Here is a 4,823-nt window from a genome sequence, read left to right as displayed (position 1 = left end):
CTACCTGCTTCCCTGTTCCACCATCCTTCATTTGATGGTGAAATGGAGGTAACCTACTAACTGACCACCATGCAGAAGAGCTGCTATGCTGGAACAATGCTGACCCAAGCAAATTAGCAACTGTAAATGCTCTCAACTCATGGAATTTTACAAGTCTGGAAGATTCTGCCAATCTACTTTTGTTCTTGCATGATTCCTGTTATTCCCACATTTAGCATCCTATATGATCAAAACCCATTTGTTCTTGGCAGTTAAATTTTCCTGCTTTGAATTTATTTGTGCTACAGCTAATATTCTTAAGCATGTATAGATAATTAAATAGCAGTAAATTTAATCCAACAACAGTCAGAGGATTTTGCAGTATGCCTGACATCTCAGTTGTGTTGTACCATTCCACTGTTTTTGTATCATGGGATTGACACAGATAATTTCAAAATGAAGCGTTTTAAAATTTCAGTTTGTTTAATCAATAATATTTTTCTAAATAGAATGTTGGCTTCCGTTCTTACTGACATTTTAGCATTACATTATATTTTTAAAGCACTTTCAGCGTTTAACGGATTTTGGTAAAAAGTATTTAATCTGCTTTATCTTCCCTTTTTTCTCTTCTTGTATTTTAAATTTGGTGTGAAGAGTTGTGGGGAGATATTCAAGATTGAAATTTAATCATAATCCTCATTGGTGATTCTAGAGATGCAATTGAAGTGTAATGAACTGAACAATCTCCCTTTTCCCTTCTCCTCAAATAGAATATTTCCCCATAGTCCAGGGTTCAAGTCAACAATCTGATCATTTAGACAGAGCAGTGTGAATGACAGCCAGTGCCAAGAATTGGGCTGTCAGCCTTTTAGTTGTGAGTCAAGCATTTAACTGCTTGAGCTATTGGGCCATCCTTGTTAAACTTCCAATTCCTTATCAAAATATTGCACGCACCTCCAGTAATGGGATCAAAAAACTCAGCAACTATTGATCCTATGAGTGCTATAGTATTTCCAGCACTGAAATCAAAGTGACTTGTTTTGAAAAGTTTATTCCTCCACAATTGTAAATTAAAAAGACCCCATAATACATTTCCAACTTCCAAGATATCAGGTGATATTTCTTGTGAAATAGAGGAACAAAATAAAGATCTGCCCAATATTTCACCTCTGACTTATTGAAGCCATTTAGAGAAAAACAAATAAAGACCACATGTAGATAATTGTTAATAGAATTAGAATTTTTACTCATTCACTAAACACTCATGCATGCTTATAATTTTATTGTTTATAGAGAAAAATGAGAGGACAATACAGACTAATTCTGCAAATTTTATGAAAAACGATTATACAGAAAGTGCAATAAGGCCATTCAGCCCATCTGGTCTAAGTTAGTGTTTATGTTTGACATGAGTCTTTTTCCACTGTCCAACCCATACACACAGACACAACCTCTTTCCACCTCACATAGGCTCACTACTCTCATAATCACAATCACTTTCTTGTACTCGTCATAATCCATAAAATCATTCGGCCCATCAAATCTGCTCTATGATTCAAGATGGCATGGTTGGTCTGATAATCCTCAACTTTACCTTCCTACAAATTATGATACAATCCACATTCCCATTTCAATCACATTGCCATTTTGAAACAAGAGCTATCCCTAATCAACTATGTTTAACTGCCAATTATTTAACCATTAGTCGTTCATTCAAAATACTTACTTGTGCAGTCAGTGATCAGATCGACAATTCACTTACTCTATCTTTGATGTCCTTATCTTCAGCTAAACATTTACTCTTCCCTTCATTGACTCATAGAATAAAGGCAACTATTTGGCCAATTAAGCCAGCTCTTTGGGACAGTTAGCCAATTAGTCCCACTCTCTGCTCTTTCCGCATTACCCTGTCAAGTATTTTTCTTTGGGCAGGTATTCCTTTTGAAAGTTATTACAGAATCTCCTTTCAACACTCTTTTAGGCATTTTTGATTAAATGTCTTGTTCTTCACAAACAAAAAATCCTCAAATTACCTCGAGCTCTTTTGCAAAATATCCTAAATCTAGATCCACTGATCCATCTATCACTGGAAATGGTTTTGCTTTATTTACAACAAAATCCTTCATGTTTTTGAACACCTCTATCAAATATTCTCTCAATATTTATTTAAGGACAAAAACACCAATTTCTTTGGTTTCCCCATATACCTAAACTTCATGCCCAGAGGCATTCTTGTAAATGTCATTTGCATTCTCTCTGAGTGCTTCTTATCTACGGTAATGTGCCAAGAATTGGCTGCAATACCCAACTAGGGTCTTGACATTTTGCCCAGCACAGCACTTAAGCAGTTCAAATCACAAATTACATTCTCTGCGTACGATTCCATTGTACATCATGATTCCATTGTACATCATCCCTCCTCTATCATCCCTTTCACTGTCTAGTTCAGAGGCAATGCCTTTGTTTGGTTTCACTCATCTATTCAGCTGTAGTCAGAGCAATTACAGAGATGTTTTCTCTTCCCAACTTTTGCAACATTAACCATGGAGTCCCCCAATTTCTGCCCTTGGCTCTCTCCTTGAATGCATCTACATGTTACTCCTTGGCTGTATATCACGAACATGGGTCCACTTCCACATGTATACTGATAACACCCAACTCTTCCTCATGACCACCTCTCTCTGTCCCCCCACATTTTTATTGTCAGATTGCCTATCTGGTATCCATTCCCAAAATAGCTGTAACTTCCATAGTTAAATATCAGTAGGCCAAAGCTATTTTTTTTCAGTCCCTGCTACAAACTGTTCACTACCAATTCCATCCTTCCTCCATGGTCACTGTCTCGAACTAAATAACAAACATTACATTGGCCAGACCGGAAGGAAACTAGCCATTAGGATACATAAACACCAGCTAGCAGCAAAACGACATGACAAACTTTCCCACATCTCATTGCACTCGGACAATGAAGGCCATCAATTTAACTGGGACAACGTGACCATCTTAGCCGAAGCCAACCACAGACACGCATGGGAATTCCCATAGGCCTGGTTTTCAACCTGTAATGCAATCAACAAACATGTGGAATTAGACACCATATACAAACCCATGCAGAACAGAACCGGAAATAACACAACCCAACTTAACAGACCGGATCATATAAATTCCAAGCGGAGTAGAACAACACCGCTTCATTGGAGGCTGCACTTATGATGTAACCTAGCTTGGTGATGAAACATCTGTACGATAACTAGCCAGCTTGGCGAGCAAGCCAACAACCTCATCCACAACTCGAGCTAAAAATCTTTGCAAGAACCTTATGGATCAAATGCTTCAAAGGAAATATTCATGCAAGTTAAATTGCCAGATAGAAATATTCATGTAATATTTCAATTCCTACAGTGGTTTCAACTATTTGAGTATACTTGAATTCCTTATTTCTGTAGTATCAGACGAGCAGAACAGAGGCTACAGGTGTCATTATATTCTTCTGTGCTGGAGTGCCTTGGTGTACAATTACCAAGCGAACTTTATGAGTAATAACTAAAGTCAACAGAATGCAATTAACAGAAATCAATTATCTAAATGCTTCCAAACGGAGGTGCAGACTCGTTGTACTTGTAAACTCTCAAATTGAAGAAAATGAATTATAGACAACATTTATATATATTCCAGTGTCTAGGCTAAATTATAAGCTATTTAAGAAGGGCTAATTTTGCATTGAATTTGCTGTTGAATATCTAATCCTTCCTAAGTGCTCAACCCTCTTAAAGGGCTGAAATATCAGGTCGCGCCGCTGGCAGGAATGGAACTGGGCAAGAGGTGAAAATATCAGTACCACTCAACATTCTGGTTTTCAAATGCCATTTCCACTGAGTCATCAAGGAAGGGAGAGGGTGATCCCAAAATTCTGCCTGATCTGAACTTGTTGATGGACACATTCTGATTTTGATGAGCGTGCAAAAGCTACACCTGCCGTGTCCATGCAAACCAGGTGAATGCAGGTGGACACACATTGGAGAGACGGTCCTGTCCACTCTGAGGAATTAGGTGGGCCCTTTGAGATGTTGGGTATCTGGGTTGGGCTTTGGTTATTGATACGCAGGTACCATCGGATCAGCGCAAGCTGCTAAGAGAATTGGACGTAAATGCCTGGTGCTGTGAAGAGTTGCTACCCTTCTGGTATCGCAAGGCAAAGAGAAAATAGAGCTGCTAAACACAACTGGAAGAGCACCTGAACACATGAAAAGCAGCCAGATCACCAAGAGTCAGGAAACTGTGACTCTCCAAATCATGTTCAAAAAGACCTATGCTCCTATTCCAAACACACTGCACCTTGCAGCACTGCTCACCATGATCCCTGTCAGTGGCTGTCAGAAGAGATGTCTAGAATCGAAACGTTAGCTTGCTCTTTCTCCATGGACAAAATCACTGTGGACTTTGCTTCTGGTTCCTTCCACAGATCATGACATCTTCTCACATGTGGCTGCACATCACTATATTTCCCGGGGTTAAAGGAAATGTTTCAAAGACAGTCTTGAAGCCTCCAGGTCTGCTCTGCTGACATGAACACGTGGAAGCAGATGCAGAATCATGTGTAAAATGGCAAAGGCATCTTCAAAGGCGAGACCTTCCAAACTGACAGAGCACCAAGAGCTGCTCAATCCACTCCCACTTGATAATTGGTGCGACAACCTACAAAGCTATCAGTGAAACTGCAGCCTACACTGGCATCTCCCTCAAAGCCCAACCCGTCAAAAAGTGAGGAACCCGATCGCGATCAGTGAGATGGCCTCTGAGCAACCGGTCACCTAGCAACCACCTCCCCCCTGTCCTCCCCGAGG

The sequence above is a fragment of the Rhincodon typus genome, chromosome 3 (assembly GCF_021869965.1).
Source record: "Rhincodon typus isolate 14 chromosome 3, sRhiTyp1.1, whole genome shotgun sequence".
Taxonomy (NCBI): Eukaryota; Metazoa; Chordata; class Chondrichthyes; order Orectolobiformes; family Rhincodontidae; genus Rhincodon; species Rhincodon typus.
The sequence above is the reverse complement of the archived record's forward strand: the minus strand, read 5'-3'. Positions refer to the sequence as shown.